The 18,256-nt window shown below is 42.5% G+C and overlaps 1 non-coding gene across 1 annotated transcript; it reads left to right on the plus strand.

Annotated features, from left to right (window-relative positions):
• The first annotated feature begins 9,176 nt into the window (after positions 1 to 9,176).
• Positions 9,177 to 9,248, plus strand: TRNAC-ACA (transfer RNA cysteine (anticodon ACA)). The gene has a single exon. It is a non-coding gene; the product is annotated as a tRNA-Cys (tRNA).
• Positions 9,249 to 18,256: the final 9,008 nt, after the last annotated feature.

An 18,256-nucleotide genomic window follows, 5' to 3' on the forward strand; every position in this document is an offset into this window, starting at 1 on the left:
GACAGGCTCAGCACCTGCCTACAGAGGCAAGAAGTCTCCTCTGACAGATGCTTATGACAGTTTCAGGGCATAGTCAGGTTCTCTTCAGAGAGGAGAGCACGTTGGGATCTCGGGTTCCAAACAGGTCCCATTTCCTCAGGTTGATTGAATTCTCTCCATCACAGACTTCATCTCTGGGTCCCCGGAAGAGGGACTTGCAAGCTCAAGAATGTGCCCAGTTGAACTTGTTTTACTCTTCATAAAAGACTCAGAAGGGAAGTTGACTTTTTACCCATTGTCTCCTCGAAGCCATCAAAAGAATTATGAAATCATTTCCAGATCATGAATTAACGTTCAGCTCTTTCGCCCTCCTCTCCCATGGTGCAGAAGCCAGGCGGGCGGGTTTCCTCCTCTCTGTGCGAGCATCATGGCCAATGCAGGACTCTGCTGCCTTCCTCTCTGCACTGCTGTCTTCACCACACTCCATGCCCCAGGATCTGGTCCACCTGCACGAGTGGAGGAAACAAACCTGAAACACACGTGTAGGGACTGTCCCGCTGTGTCCAAATGAGAGAGACTGTAAAGACAGTGTGATGGGGCAAGTTTTGAGGTTGTAATTCTGCAGAAAGGCAAGTCCCCCAGGAGGCCAGGGGTTTACATCCCGAACTTCTGTCTCCCTCCGCAGCAGAACCACGTCCACGCACTGAATACACTGTCTTTATTGTGAGGGCTCCCGCCTTGCTCCAATCAACACGTTTCTTTAACCCCTTTAAGATGAACTTGTTAGAGGTGTCTCCACTGCCATGTGTTTCTAACTTCCTCTGATTAATTACGAGGCTTGGAAATGTGTGAGTGTGTTTCAGACACTGTGCTGTGGGTGATCGTGGCGCTGAGCAAGTTCACTTCTTCAATGTTTAATGCTGAACTATTTTCTACTCTTGAGGTAGATGGGGAGAAGGGGCTTTGCATAGCCATGAATGTGTATTTTCATCTCTACTACTTTCTGCCCTGTATACCTACTAACCTACTAATCTGCCCTGCTAACCTACTTGACTTCCTCCACCTTCAGCCAGATAGAAAAGTGAAAAGAGGCCAAGACACAGTGGGGGGTGGGGGGGTCATTGCTATTTAGGCAGGTACTGAAAGGAGGCGTTACTGAACTGTCCAGGAGACTTGGATCCTTCGTTCCCTTTGGAGAGGAAAATTTTAGGGCTCTGTGCCATGGTGATTTATCATAGATGGCAAAAATACTGGGTTGCCCCAAAGTTCACTCAGGTTTGTCCGTAAGATGTTATGGAAACACCTGAACGAATTTTTTGGCCAACCCACTATCTGTTGTCCAATGCAGTGCTAAGCTCTCTGCCTGCCTGTTCTGCAGAGCTATAAAGGGAAAAGCTTTCCCAGAGTTTTCTGGGAAAGGCCAGTGTACCCTGGCCAACTGAGCCTACGTTTAGGTGTTTCTCCGGTTCCCTAAATACCCATTTTCTGTCTGGCCTCCAGACGGCTAATCTAATCTACTTTATTTTGCTTCTCATAATTTCATTATTGGATGTAACCCTGTCCCAAAGTCTGGGCCTGTCGCGCCCGTGAAGCTTCTCCAATACCCTTTATAGTTCTTTCATTGATTCATTTACCCAATAAGTATTTGTCATCTCTGTGCTGGTTGCTGGTTATCCGAGGATGTAAAAGAGAAATATTTTCCCTTCATACCTTTGAAGTGTATTGTTCAACCTCACAGTTGTTTGTGGAACAAGAAATTGCAAACATGATGAGTGTGGTACTGATATACAGGGGGCTAAGGGAAAACATGGTGTGTGTGCACTCAGTCACTTCAGTCGTGTCAGACTCTATGACCCCATGGACTGTAGCCCACCGGGCTCCTCTGTCCATGGGATTCTCTAGGCATGAATACTGAAGTGGGTTTCCATGCCCTTTTCCAAGGAATCTTCCCGACCCAGGGATCACACCGCTGCCTCTTATACAGATTGCAAACGTGGTAAGTATGGTACAGATATGTAGGGGCCTAGGGGCCAAAGAGTCCAAAATTCAGTGCTTGGATGCAATCTCAAAAATGACAGAATGATCTCTGTTCGTTTCCAAGGCAAACCATTCAATATCACAGTAATCCAAGTCTATGCCCTGACCAGTAATGCTGAAGAAGCTGAAGTTGAACGGTTCTTTGAAGACCTACAAGACCTCTTAGAACTAACACCCAAAAAAGATGTCCTTTTATTATAGGGGACTGGAATGCAAATGTAGGAAGTCAAGAAACACCTAGGGTAACAGGTAAATTTGGCCTTGGAATACGGAATGAAGCAGGGCAAAGGCTAATAGAGTTCTGCCAAGAGAATGCACTGGTCATAGCAAACACCCTCTTCCTACAACACAAGAGAAGACTCTACACATGGACATCACCAGATGGTCAACACTGAAATCAGATTGATTATATTCTTTGCAGCCAAAGATGGAGAAGCTCTATACAGTTAGCAAAAACAAGACCAGAAGCTGACTGTGGCTCAGATCATGAACTCCTTATTGCCTAATTCAGACTTAAATTGAAGAAAGTAGGGAAAAACACTATACTGTTCAGGTATGACCTAAATCAAATTCCTTATGATTATAAAGTGGAAGTGAGAAATAGATTTAAGGGACTAGATCTGATAGATAGAGTGCCTGATGAACTATGGACCGAGGTTCATGATATTGTACAGGACGCAGGGATCAAGACCATCCCCATGGCAAAGAAATGCAAAAAAGCAAAATGGCTGTCTGGGGAGGCCTCACAAATAGCTGTGAAAAGAAGAAAAGTGAAAAGCAAAGGAGAAAAGGAAAGATATAAGCATCTGAATGCAGAGTTCCAAAGAATAGCAAGGAGATAAGAAAGCCTTCTTCAGCAATCAATGCAAAGAAATAGAGGAAAACAACAGAATGGGAAAGACTAGAGATCTCTTCAAGAAAATTAGAGATATCAAGGGAATATTTCATGCAAACATGGGCTCGATAAAGGACAGAAATGGTATGGACCTAACAGAAGCAGAAGATATTAAGAGGTGGCAAGAATACACAGAAGAACTGTACAAAAAATATCTTCACGACCAAGATAATCAAGATGGTATGATCACTCACCTAGAGCCAGACATCCTGGAATGTGAAGTCAAGTGGGCCTTAGAAAGCATCACTATGAACAAAGCTAGTGGAGGTGATGGAATCCTAGTTGAGCTATTTCAAATCCTGAAAGATGATGCTGTGAAAGTGCTACACTCAATATGCCAGCAAATTTGGAAAACTCAGCAGTGGCCACAGACTGAAAAAGGTCAGTTTTCATTCCAATCCCAAAGAAAGGCAATGCCAAAGAATGCTCAAACTACCACACAATTGCACTCATCTCACACGCTAGTAAAGTAATGCTCAAAATTCTCCAAGCCAGGCTTCAGCAATACATGAAGTGTGAACTTCCAGATGTTCAAGCTGGTTTTAGAAAGGGCAGAGGAACCAGATATCAAATTGCCAACATCTGCTGGATCATCAAAAAAGCAAGAGAGGTCCAGAAAAACATCTATTTCTGCTGTATTGACTATGCCAAAGCCTTTGACTGTGTGGATCACAATAAACTGTGGAACATTCTTCAAGAGATGGGAATACCAGACCACCTGACCTGCCTCTTGAGAAACCTGTATGCAGGTCAGGAAGCAACAGTTAGAACTGGACATGGAACAACAGACTGGTTCCAAATAGGAAAAGGAGTACGTCAAGGCTGTATATTGTCATCCTGCTTATTTAACTTACATGCAGAGGACATCATGAGAAACGCTGGGCTGAAGGGAGCACAAGCTGGAATCAAGATTGCCGAGAGAAATATCAATAACCTCAGATATGCAGATGACACCACCCTTATGGCAGAAAGTGAAGAGGAACTAAAAAGCCTCTTGATGAAAGTGAAAGAGGAGAGTGAAAAAGTTGGCTTAAAGCTCAACATTCAGAAAATGAAGATCATGGCATCTGGTCCCATCACTTCATGGGAAATAGATGGGGAAATAGTGGAAATAGTGTCAGACTTTATTTTTGGGGGCTCCAAAATCACTGCAGATGATGATTGCAGCCATGAAATTAAAAGACACTTACTCCTTGGAAGAAAAGTTATGACCAGCCTAGAAAGCATATTCAAAAGCAGAGACATTACTTTGCCAACAAAGGTCCATCTAGTCAAGGCTATGGTTTTTCCAGTAGTCATGTATGGATGTGAGAGTTGGACTGTGAAGAAAGCTGAGCGCTGAAGAATTGATGCTTTTGAACTGTGGTGTTGGAGAAGACTCTTGAGAGTCCCTTGGACTGCAAGGAGATCCAACCAGTCCATTCTAAAGGAGATCAATCCTGGGTGTTCTTTGGAAGGACTGATGCTAAAGCTGAAACTCCAATACTTTGGCCACCTCATGAGAAGAGTTGGCTCATTGGAAATGACTCTAATGCTGGGAGGGATTGGGGGCAGGTGGAGAAGGGGACAACAGAGGATGAGATGGCTGGATGGTATCAACGACTCAATGGACCTGAGTTTGAGTGAACTCCAGAAGTTGGTGATTGACAGGGAGGCCTGGCATGCTGCAGTCCATGGGGTCACAAAGAGTCAGACACGACTTAGCGACTGAACTGAACTGAACTGAACTGAGGGGTCAAATAGATGGGGAAACGGTGGAAACCGTGGCTGACTTTATTTTTCTGGGCTCAAAAATCACTGCAAATGGTGACTGCAGCCGTGAAATTAAAAGACATTTGCTCCTTGGAAGGAAAGTTATGACTAACCTAGACAGCATATTAAAAAGCAGAGACATTACTTTGCCAACAAAGTTCCATCTAGTCAAAGCTATGGTTTTTCCAGTGGTCATGTATGCATGTGAGAGTTGGACTATAAAGAAAGCTGAGTGCCAAAGAGTTGATGCTTTTGAACTGTGATGTTGGAGAAGACTCTTGAGAGTCCCTTGGACTGCAAGGAGATTCAGCCAGTCCATCCTAAAGGAGATCAGTTCTGGGTGTTCATTGGAGGGACTAATGTTGAAGCTGAAGCTCCAATACTTTGCCTACCTGATGTGGAGAACTGATTCATTTGAAAAGACCCTGATGCTGGGAAAGATTGAGGGCAGGTGGAGAAGGGGACAACAGAGGATGAGATGGTTGGATGGCATCACCAACACAATGGACGTAGGTTTGGGAGGACTCCAGGAGTTGGTGAGGGACAGGGAGGCCTGGCGTGCTGCGGTTCATGGGGTCACAAAGTGTCGGACACAACTGAGTGACTGAACTGAACTGGAGGGACACATCAGAAGACACTTAATCCAGAATGCAGATGAATCAGGAATGGCCCCCCTGACAAGATCCCGTTTACCTTAAAAGAAAAGCATGAACTCACAAGAGTGCAGGTAGATAGGAGTCATGTGTGTGAAAGTTTTGAGGTAGAAAGGAGAAAGTGTATTGAAGGTAACAGAAGGCCGGTGTGGTTAGGATAGAATAATAGCCAGTATTAATTTGGCATTTGATGTACAAGGCCATGTTCAAAGCAGTTGACACATTTCAATTTTTTTTTTAACCTTCACATTAAGTCTTTGATAAGGTAATTGAGAACACAGAGGAGTTAAGTAACTTTCCCAGGGTCACACAGCTAGGACATAACATAACTGGGATATAAGCCAAGACAGCCTGGCTCCAATCCCTGCCCTCTGAACACAGCATCAAACTTCAGAGATAGCATAGGGAGGGCAGATGAGGACCATATCACACCATTCAGGAAGAGGAGACAGAAGATTGCAAGTCAATGTAGACCACACTGAAAGTTCAGTACAGCACCTAGGTCTGCTACATACTAATTTCAATCCTTTTCTCCATATGAAAATTGGGGAATCCTCTTAGACTCTAGGGTTCCCAGGTGGCCTAGTGGTAAGAATCTGCCTGCCAATGCAGGTGATGTAAGAAAGGTGGCTTTGTTCCCTGGCTCAGGAAGATTCCCTGCAGTAGGAAATGGCAACCTACTCCAGTATTCTTGCCTGGAAAATTCCATGGACAGAGGAGCCTGGTGGGCCACAGTCCACGGGGTCGCAAGGAGTCTGACACAACTGAGCGTGCACACACTGAGAATCCAGCTCCAGGTTACACACTGGAGAAATAGAGGAAGCGGTCCAATTAGTCCAAGGGCTAATAATTCCCTTCCCCCATAACTTTGAGGCAAAGAAGAGGTTTGTGTGGGATGGAGAGCTGAAGGATTCACACAGCAAGGTTCACGTGAAGTGGCCTGCAGAATCATTAGGGTCTAGATGAAAAAAAACCCAAAACCAATGGAATGGTTGTCCATGCCTTTTAATTCTTTTGTTTTTTTCAGCATGCACTTATCATGTATCTTCTCCCTGCCTGATTTTCTGCTAGAAGCTGAAGCTAGGGCAGTGAATTGGACAAGTGAAATAGAAACCAGCATGAGCAGGGGGACGGGATGCATGTGAGAAAGTCTGTGACTGTGGGTGACAAAGAAGAGACTAGCTGGCACCCAAGGGTCATGGGGAAAGTTAATTGGAGCTGGGCTTCGGAGATGGGAAATGAGGACAGGGAGATAAAGCAAGTGATTGTTCAAGGTTCTATCAGTGTTGAATGGGATTTCTCTTCTTCCTAACTGATAATGAGAAGCCCTCACTAGTTCTTGGGTAGGAAAGAAAAGCAATTTGTTTCTAGAATGCTTTGTCTGGCAGCTCTGCACAGGCCACACTGGATAGCAAAGAGACCCAAATGTTAGTACAATGTTAGGGTGGGCAGGAGAAGCGAGGAACAGAGAAGTAGATCTGAATGCCATTTACTGTTTTTAACATTTTTTGAATGATTTTTTTGAAGTAGAGCTGATTTACAATATTTTATTAGTTTCAGGGGTACCACATAGTGATTCAATAATTTTGTAGATTACACTCCATTTAAAGTTATAAAATATTGGCTGTATTCCTGGTTTTATAAAATGTATCTTTGTAGCTTATTTATCCTACACAGAGCAGTTTTGATCCGTTAGTTTCCTGCCCATATCTCGCCCCTCCCCTGCCCTATCCCATTTATTTAAAATGGTCTTTTAAAAACTACCTTATTTTATAGTCGAGAATAGTTGGTTAACAATGTTGTGTTAGTTTCAGGTGTGCAGCAAAGCAATTCAGTTAGACATGTATCTGTTCTTTTTCAAAATCTTTCCCCATTTAGGTTATTTAAAAATATTGGGTAGAGTTCCCTGTGCTGTACAGAAGGTCCTTGTTGATGATCTATTTTATATACAGTAAGTGTGCAGATGCTAATTCCTAATTTATCCCTTCTCCCCTACCCTTTCCCTTTGGTAACTCTTAAGTTCATTTTTGAATTCACTGAGTCTGTTCTTGTTTTGTAAATAACTTCATTTGTATCATTTTTTAGATTCCACATATAAGTGATATCATATGATATGTCTTTGTCTGACTTCATTTAGTATGATACTCTCTAGGTTCATCCATGGTGCTGCAAATGGCATTATTTCGTTTTTATGACTGAGTACTATTCCTTTGTATATATGTACCACATCTTAATCCATTCATGTGTGAATGGATTTAGACTGTTCCCATGTCTTGGCTACTGTAAATAGTGCTGCTCTGAACATTAGGGTGCATTTATCTTTTTGAATTAGAATTTTCATCTTTTCTGGATATATGTCCAAGAGTGGTAACTCTATTTTTAGTTTAAGGAACCTCCATAGTGGCTGTACCAACTTATATTCCTACCAACAGTGTAGCAGGGCTCCTTTTTCTCCACACCCTCTCCAGCACTTATTGTTTGTAGACTTTTTGATGATGGCCATTCTGACTGTGTAAGGTGAGATACCTCATTGCTGTTTTGCTTTGCACTTCTCTAATAATTAGTGATGTTGAGCACCTTTTCATGTGCTTTTTGGCCTTCTGTATGTCTTTGGAGAAATGTCTGTTTAGATCTTCTGCCCCTTTTTTGATTGGGTTGCCTGTTAAATATCATTTACTCTTATTTCTCACTTTTCTTACATACTCTTTAAAATTGTAAATTAGGTTGTCCTCTCATACTTGGAAATCAAGGGTAAACCAGCTTCTCTTGGTCTCTAAAAGTAGACAAGATTTCTGGTTGATAGCTCGGATCAGTTTTATTAACCCAAAACTACCTCTCAACTTGGCACCTCTTCAGCCAGAAACAAACATATTATTCACCCTGGATTGTCCTGAAAGGGGTAAGAGAAATGAGTGTAATTTAAGGAGACGGTCCTTAATTAAAGGAGCCACTTGGTAAACTTCAATGGCTGCCTTGTTTTGGCTAGGCAATTTTTTTAAATTTTAATATACTTTTCCAAATCTTCTTGTTTGTTGGAGAGTTTATCATAGTTGGCTTTTACCTGGTAAATTTTTATTTAATCTGTGGCGGATGCTGTGTCAGGTTGACCGGATTTCAGGATAGGCATTGTATCCTCCTGCCAAAGCAGTGAATGCAGCCCGTTGTGTGGTGAGTTCTCAGCGTGACACAGTACCCAGGATTTCAGTGCAGCCAGAGGGGTGAATAGGGTAGATTTTTTTATTTGCATGCACAAAGTCTCCCTCCTCCAACTACCCCTCTGAGTGGGCTTTCCTCCACTCCACATGTATATTTTCACTATTAACCTAATGTCACACATTTTGTCGGTTACCATTATATTATGTGTGGGTAGAGGTGCTGTAGCAATGAGTGACTGCTGCATGTAGTCAAACAGACCAATCCAGAATGATCATATGATTTTAGTGAACACCCTGCATCACCACTTACCACTTGCAGAACTGAGGGAGTGTCTGTGTGTGTATACACACACACACACACACATACAAAATCTGGTTTCGCCCCCAACATTTTTTCCCCTGTGGCATTGCAGAACTCTGGAACCGAAAGGAATTTACAGATGGGAAAGTTTATCTGCATTATTTAAAGACAAAGAAACTGAGGCCTAGACAGGAAAGGGGGCCAGATGCCACAGGCCACAGAGCTAGTAAGGAAGTTCAGGGATTGGAATACAGATTTCCAGATCCTGGCCTCTCTGTGTATCTCACCATGTTAAATCCTCATACTTGATTCTTAAAGAAACATGGATCTTCAAGACTGGAGACCCATGTGAAAAAGCACATGAAAAGATACTCAACATCACTAATTATTAGAGAACTGTGACTTCCCTGGTGGCTCAGATGGTAAAGCGTCTGCCTACAATGCAGAAGACCTGGGTTCGATCCCTGGGTTGGGAAGATCCCCTGGAGAAGGAAATGGCAACCCACTCCAGTGTTCTTGCCTGGAAAATTCCATGGACAGAGGAGCCTGGTAGGCTACAGTCCATGGGGTCGCAAAGAGTCAGACATGACTGAGCGACTTCACTTCACTTTGCAAATCAAAACTACGATGAGGTATCACCTTACACTAGTCAGAATGGCCATCATTAAAAGTCTACAAATGATAGATGCTGGAGAGGATATGGAGAAAAGGGAACTCTCCTACACTCTTGGTGACTTACAGTGTTGAAAAAAAAACTCATTAATTTAGAAGTTATCTGCAAAGATATGCCTTGAACTCAGGTCTCTGGACTCCCAGACCAGAGCCATTTAACTGTTCTGTAGTAGAGGTATTGAGTGCTGTTTAGATGTACTTGGAAATGCATAGTGAAAATAGTTTTAAAAATTCCCTGAACCCTATACCCTGTAGTTCTTGGCCTGTTCAAGCCCTGACCTCATCATCTGATTGCTGTCTGTATTTTTCTTAAACATGTTGAGGAACTGTAGAGAAGTGGCTTAGAGTGTGCTGAGACAGCCCACTGATTTGATATTATAACACTTCCAGTCAACAGAGTTAATTACTTCAAATGTGCAGCTTAAGTGTATCCATTGAATGAGATCAGAATCAGTTCCTGGAAATCAGGCTTTGATAATGAGAGCTTTGCAAGGCAAGAGCCACAGTGAAGGGGAAGCAGCGCAGTGGGGTTCTAATATCTTGGTACCACATTGCCCCTGTCAGGGTTGACTGGAAGGGAAGTGGGTATCTTGTCCTACCCTCTTTGACCTGCTCATTATAGAAGTCCCCTAGTATTTCCAAGTAGGAGCTACACAGGGCTGCCCACTTCAGAATCCTGTCCCCCATGGGTTGTCTTCCCATGGCAACCCTCTGTATGCTGGACTGTTCTTCTCTACCTACCCTCAGTACACCTTCTTCCACCCCCGCTGGCCTGTTTTGGGTTCCAGGTCTATCTTCTGCTCTCCTTTATGATGGTCAGGGGTCTCACTCACTGGTCTATTTGAGGACACTACTGTTAAAATATGGAGAATTTATCATTTGTGGGATCTGCAACTCTGTCAGTCAGCTAGGGCTGCCATAAGTATATATAATACTTTAAACTGGGTGACTTAAACAAAATAAATTTGTTTTCCCATAGTTCTGGAGGCTGAAAGTCCAAGATCAAGGTGCTGGCAGGGTGGACTTATCCTGGGGGTTCTCCCTTTAACTTGCAGAAGGTCACCTTCTTGTAGTATCTTTACATGGCTAAAATTTCTCTGTGCACAGGCATCCCTGGTGTCTGTCTCCTCTTATAAGGACACCAGTCATATTGGATTAGGGCCTGGCTCTTATGACCTCATTTAACCTTAGTTGTCTCCCTAAAGCTCTCACTTCCAATACAGCCGTACTGGGGATTAAGTACTATAACCTGTGAATTTTGAAGAGGCAAGACTGAGTCCATAACAGGACCACAGGTAGGTTCCTCTCTAATAGAGATGTCCGCAGCCTTATCTCAGAGCAGTAACTCTCTGACTGTGTATGTCATCTCCAGAGGCAAGTGAGGAATGTGATGTGGACAGAGACCTCTACCCCTGTATACACATCTCCAAGGCTGCCTACAAATACAGCCAGATCTGAACAATTAAAGATCTGCATTCCAAATCTGCAGGTGATAGACAAGTTGAATGATAAAACCTCCTGCCCAGGTGGCATTTTCAGTAGGCTCAGAGAAATACCAAAGGGATGCGCCCAGAGTCCTCACCAGTTAGCCAGTTTCATTTTGTTTGAGGACTTGGATTTCATTTTAATTATTTAATTTTGGAATGTAGGGAGATGTATTATATATGGGTTAGTTATATATAAATGTGAGTGTTATGTATCTATGGAAATATGTTTTTTCACTCTAAGCTTTGAGAAGGTTACAGAAAGTTCATATGTTAGACTAGATGTTAGAAACCAAGGTCACCACAGTCAGGGGTATCATTGTGCATCATGAGGCCACTGACTATGCAAGTGAGCCAGGCATCTGCATTAGGCACCAGTAATAATGATAATAGTTGACTGTGAACAAACCATGATTTTTATGTCTTCACTGTGACTCTGTGAGGGTGGTGTTCTATAGAACAGGAAATGAGGCGTACTTTGCTCAGGGTCAGACAACTACTAAGTGTGGCAGGAGTACCTGTCTGATAATGAAATGCAGGTATTGTGCTCACTCTGAATAAAACACAAATACTTAGTGATGAAAAACAGGGCAAGGAACTTTCCTGGCACTCCAGTGATTAGGATTTCACCCTCTAATGCAGGGGGCTAGGTTCCATCCCTGGTTGGAGAGCTAAGATCCCACATGCCCTAGTAGCCAAAAATAAAAACATAAAACAGAAGCAATATTGTAAAAAAAATCAATAAAGACTTAAAAAAAAAAAAAGAAAAGCAGGGATAATCCATGTTGTTGTCTCAGTGTTGCAGCATTTGAAAGATTGAGGTGATTGGTTGGAGGATAAGTTGCTGGAGAAACCCCAAAGAGACGTGACCTGAGCCAAACCTTGAAACATAAATAAAATTCAGAGAGGAACAGAGGTGGGGAAAGAGAGTATGCTAAATCGGAAGCATGTGCTGAGTCACTTCAGTCATGTCCAACTCTGCGATGCCATGGACTGTAGCCCACCAGGCTCCCTTGGTCCATGGGATTCTGCAGGCAAGAATACTGGAGTGGGTTGCCATTTCCTTCTCCAGGGGATCTTCCTGACCCAGGGATCATACCTGAGTCTTCTATGGCTCCTGTATTGCAGGCAGATTCCTTACCACTGAGCCACCGGGGAAGCAGAACTGGAGGCAGAAATGGCAAATTGAGTGGAGAGAACCAGAAGACTTTCTGGCAAGACTTTATGTAAAGGTTTGGAAATACAAATGAAGAGAGGCTGTGTTCCTATTTGTCAAGACAGACTCTGGACTCCACCTTGAAGGGGAAGCAAAGCTTGTGTTGAATCTCAGAGTGGCTTGGATCTAGACTGGTCAGTTTTCACAGACAGCAGTTCACCTGCATCCGAGAAGTGAGCTTTTTAGTCAATATGTAGGAATTTGTCTATTGAAACTGTTTTAATAGCAAATAGCCACTAGCCCTTCTGCTTACTGAAAAATAATAAATGTCAGGAACATAAAAAAAAAATTTCTGTAGCTTTTTGTAGCTTTGCTGTTTCATGGGTGCAGATGGACTTGAATGGAATTGTTGTTTATTTGTGCCACAGTCTGAGTGAAAGTGTGAACCAGAAAAAACATTCTACACAATCATTCATCTTACGTTCTCAGTAAAAAACATGCTTCGTGTTGTCAGTTCAGATTTTGAGACTCCGATGACACAGGCTCAATTACCTTGAAGTCATTGAATTCTCATCCATTAGATGAAGATGTATATGAAGATGACCTCAGAATTCATTACTTTCCAACATATGTGTCCTCTTTCTTCATGGATTTACATGATCCACCACTTTAGTTATGTCAGTGGAGGTATCAGTGTGTTTCCAACCAAAGGCAGCTTCTTACACATTTCTGGATCTCTTATATATAGATCTAAATGCTCACATTGCCTTTTTCCTAAACTAGATTTCTCTTCTCTTAGGAGATGAAGTAATAGAGAACAGAGGACTTTGGTGAGAACTTTTATTACACAGTAATTTTAAATTTAAGAAATTGTTTCACAGAGATGGTATCAGAAGTAACAGGAATAAGTTGTTGTGGAAGTGAGAGCATTACCACTATGATATCGGATGTGAGGATAGTAGACAGCCAGAGGAGGGAAAGCTGGCTGGGAAATTCTCAAAATTCCAGTCCGTAGGGTAAATCTTTAAGGGAGGGGTGCTTGGAGACAGTAGGCTTTGTGATGGAATCATGTTAAACCAGCATGTCCTCAAACTGTCATTCTATAAAATGGACAAAACCCAATTTCTCATATCATCAAATGTCATTTTCTGAGCACCACTTCCTGTGTCAGGGAAGGGAAATATCAAGGAACATAAGTGAATGGTCCCAGTCTAGGAGATCATGGTTTACTTCTGGAGGCTTAGACCTAACTCAAGCATAACTGACATACAATACATAGCAATTTATAGGAAATCCTAAACCATCACCCAGAACCCAGCAGTTTGCAAATAATGCTGTGCATCAGAATCAGCTGGGGGCTTGTAAAAGGACAGAGTCTCAGGCTGTATTCCTGGAAATTCTGAGTTGGAGCCTTTGCTTCTCGGTTGGTTTTTGTTTTTTAACAAGCTCCAAGTCCATTAAAGACTGCTGGTGAAGACAATAAGGGTATGGGGGAGTGGGGTGGACAATCACTTTGGACTGGGGCATAATGGAAACTGCACCCCCCCCCCACCCCCAGCACTGAGCACAGAGGTGGAAGATACAGGTTCATAGAGCTGAGGGTATATGCATGTGGAGACAATCGGGGTGGAGTGAGGGGGTTTAATAGGAGGTGGTGTCCACTGGGTAAATGCCTGGATGGCCTGTGGACTAACTCCACTCTGTGAGAGCAGGAAGAGAAGACTGGCTTGGTTCTTTCAGACAGGGATCTTGATGGTCTGGCAAGGCTAGTGGAAGGGAGGAGAAAGTAGGTATTGGATCTTTTATTGGGCACGCGCCTGGTAAAGCCCCTTGGGAGAAAGAGGAGGGTGGGTGGGTGCCTATGTCTTTTTCCCTTCCTGTCTGCTCAGTGAAGCTAACTGATCTCTAGCACAATGTACTAGGTGTACATTAAACAAAACACTAAGATTAGCCAATCCACTTACCTCCCCCAAAGGAGCTCGCTCACCCAGAGGAAGCCTGACAAATGACCACGTAAAATATTATGCTTTTAAGAAGGTCCCTTATATCTCAGAGAGTCAATAGTCCATTATGTCAGTTCCCATCCACTGGCTTCTTTCTCAGCTATTTATATTTCCATTTAGTTGAAGCATAGGCAAAGCTCACCAAGGCCCAGAAAATTAGAGTTATCAGAGCCTCGTTAGTTATCTCTTCTACAACCATCTATCTTTTTCATTCCACCCACTCTGGGCCCAGCAGTTTGGCTCCTGCTTTCACTTCCTTTTGAGACTTTCCAGTGTGAGGTCCTGCTTTTTCCAATGTCTCCACTGCTGATCCTTTGACTATATCTTTTCCTCTTCTGTTCTTCTGGTATTTGTTTTTTTCATGGGGAGAAGAGAAGAGAAAAATGAAGACTTGGTGAGAGAAAACGTTTTCTGTACCGGTTTTCCTGCATTCTGTTGTCTTCTCTGTTTTTTTTTTTTTTTTTTTTCAAATTTAAATTTATTTAATTGGAGGCTAATTACTTTACAATATTGTATTGGTTTTGCCATACATCAACATGAATCTGCCACAAGTGTACACATGTTCCCAATCCTGAACCCCCCTCCCACCTCCCTCCCCATACAATCCCTCTCGGTCATCCCAGTGCACAAGCCCCAAGCATTCTGTTTCCTGCATCGAACCTGGACTGGCGATTTGTTTCTTATATGATATTATACATGTTTCAATGCCAGTCTCCCAAATCATCCCACCCTCACCCTCTCCCACAGAGTCCAAAAGACTGTTCTGTACATCTGTGTCTCTTTTGCTGTCTCGCATACAGGGTTATCCTTACCATCTTTCTAAATTCCATATATATGCATTAGTATACTGTATCGGTGTTTTTCTTTCTGGCTTACTTCACTCTGTATAATCGGCTCCAGTTTTATCCACCTCATTAGAACTGATTCAAATGTATTCTTTTTAATGGCTGAGTAATACTCCATTGTGTATATGTACCACAGCTTTCTTATCCATTCATCTGCTGATGGGCATCTAGGTTGCTTCCATGTCCTGGCTGTTATAAACAGTGCTGTGATGAACATTGGGGTACACGTGTCTCTTTCAATTCTGGTTTCCTCCGTGTGTATGCCCAGCAGTGGGATTGCTGGGTCATAAGGCAGTTCTATTTCCAGTTTTTCAAGGAATCTCCACACTGTTCTCCATAGTGACTGTACTAGTTTGCATTCCCACCAACAGTGTAAGAGGGTTCCCTTTTGTCCACACCCTCTCCAGCATTTATTGCTTGTAGACTTTTGGATCGCAGCCATTCTGACTGGCATGAAATGGTACCTCATAGTGGTTTTGATTTGCATTTCTCTGATAATGAGTGATGTTGAGCATCTTTTCATGTGTTTGTTAGCCATCTGTATGTCTTCTATGGAGAAATGTCTATTTAGCTCTTTGGCCCATTTTTTGATTGGGTCGTTTATTTTTCTGGAGTTGAGCTGCAGGAGTTGCTTGTATATTTTTGAGATTTTACTTCTCTGTTTATGTCCTATACCTTGCACACTCATTGGTCTGTGCGCTCAGTCATGTCTCACTCTTTGTGACCCCTGGACTATAGCCTGCCAGGCTCCTCTGTCCATGGACTTTTCCAGGCAAGAATTCTGGAGTGGGTAGCCATTTCCTTCTCCAGGCAGTCTTCCTGACCCAGGGATTGATTCCAGGTCTCCTGCATTGCAGGCAGAGTCTTTACCATCTGAGCTTCCAACGAAGTCCTCTTGCTGGCCTAATCTTCCTTAAACAGCTCTCAGAATCACAGGAGCTAGGACAGGTATATATTGACACTGAGATAAACTGCCTTGAAAAATAAAGTTAGGGAGTAAGAAGAAATACTTGAAAGGGGGAACTTACCATCACAAAGACAATCTGTTCCACTGTTGGACAGTGTGGATGGTTGAAAAAGTATTCCTCTGTTCAGTGCTATGAGGATGATCTCAGAACTGTCCAGCTATTTTTGCCTTCTGAAGTTACACAAAATATATCACCTTGTTCTTTTACAGTATAGAACTCTGTATGTATGTAGAATTTCCACACACATACATGTACACAATCATACATACACACACAGAGCCTCAAAGTCTTCTCTTTTCCAGCTAAGCACCTCTACTACTACTACTACTAAGTCGCTTCAGTCGTGTCTGACTCTGTGTGACCCCATGGACTGCAGCGTACCAGGCTCCCCCGTCCCTGGGATTCTCCAGGCAAGAACACTGGAGTGGGTTGCCATTTCCTTCTCCAATGCATGAAAGTGAAAAGTGAAAGTGAAGTCACTCAGTCGTGTCTGACTCCTAGCGACCCCATGGACTGCAGCCTACCAGGCTCCTCCATCCATGGGATTTTCCAGGCAACAGTACTGGAGTGGGGTGCCATTGCCTTCTCCCAAGCACCTCTAGTTCTTGCAATTATGACTCAACAATTTTCTTCTCACTTACTGTCCTTTTGACCAACTCGGGTCATAAAACTGACTGTAGAACTCAAGATACAGTCAGACCACACAAAAGGACTTTTCCTCCCTTTTATTGGGTACTGTGCTTTTGTTCAAACACCCTAGCTTACATTAGCATTTTGAAAGCCAGTGACACTGTTGATACCTATCATGCTTGCAGTCAACTAAGATCTATAGACTTGCAATCTAAGTTAAGGACTTGAAAGACATCTCTGTTCAATTTAATCTTGTGAGTTTGGCCCATATTGTCTTCTGGCAAGATCTTTCTAGATGATGATTCTTTCAGCAATGGCTCTCCTTCCTAACTTTATGTAATCTCCAATTTGATAAGAAAACTGTCAATTTTTTTCATAATATATTGTCGAGTATAATAAGTTAAAAACAGTTTTATAATGCAATCTTACTTTACTGAAAATACCTGTTATTTGTACAAAAACAATCTGGATGAAGATATACTAAAATGTTAACAGTCCTTATCTCTGATTATAAGACTTACAATTTTTAATTTTTGGTTATACCTTTGTCTGAGTTACTAACTTAGTTACTTTTAAAAGGAGTCCTTCTAACTGAAAAGACTGGTTTTGAATGTATGGTATCTATTGTTACCTAATTGCTGTGAGTTTCTTGAGTCTTTAACTTGACAAAGTTTCTTGAGAACAGGGAAGCTATGCTTCATAATCTCCCAAGGAGCTGGCACAAATCTTGACTGACTGGGTTTGCTTTTAAATTAACTTGTCCTTCCTCCAGTGCTGAAGACATGGCCTTTGGTTTGACTTTTCTCTCGTTTATATCAATGTCTTAAAATAATGGGAACACATGTTTTATCTACATCAACACTTAAGCAAATAAGGCTGATTCATTTACTGGTGAATGATTATTCGGTGGGTTAACAAATCTGTTTAGCCAATTGAAAGCCTATTATTTTGATTTACCATGGTTGGCTCATAATTCTACAATGTAAACATAAATAATGGAATAATTTTGGTGAGAGACTATTGGTGAACCCTCCAAGTACTGTTTTGTTGAGACCAGCACTGTGCTAAGAATTCCTACAAATGGACATGAAGACAGGACTCTTGATGTCAACTCTGGGAGATGGTGAGGGACAGGGAGACCTGGCGTGCTGCAGTCCATGGGGTGACAAGGAGTCGGATGTGACGAGGCAACTGAGCAACAGCAGCAGTTGGTGAGGTAAGACTTCCAAGAGCAAAAAGGTGTCAGGATACATATTGGGACATTGATTGGTGTTTGATACTGTCTTTAGGTCATTACATTTCTCTCTTCAACAGAGCATTTGGTCAAGGAGAATGAGGGGTGAGAATAGGACTTTGTCCTCCAGTTGTAACCCCTAGAAGATAACAAACTGAAACTCATAGAAAAGTTATTCATATACATTTTTTTCTACATATTTGTTTTAGAAAAATGTAGAAATTATAATTTTTCTATTAGGTAGAAATAATTTACTATGGCCAAGTGATCCCCTCCCCTTCTCAGTCTTCCTTGCTCCCTGCATCCCACAGTGCTGTCCACTCTGTATCTCTGAGGCAGACTCGGTGGACCATGGTTCTTCCATCTCCCACTGCTTTCCCGTTATCTGGGGTCTCTGGGAAAGATGGGCTGAGAAGGTCCTTTGTCCTTCAGTAACCACACATAGTTTACATGGAAAATCTGACTCTGATAAGGCCCTGTGTGCTCACCAAA

The sequence above is a fragment of the Bos taurus genome, chromosome 15, assembly GCF_002263795.3.
Source record: "Bos taurus isolate L1 Dominette 01449 registration number 42190680 breed Hereford chromosome 15, ARS-UCD2.0, whole genome shotgun sequence".
NCBI lineage: Eukaryota > Metazoa > Chordata > Mammalia > Artiodactyla > Bovidae > Bos > Bos taurus.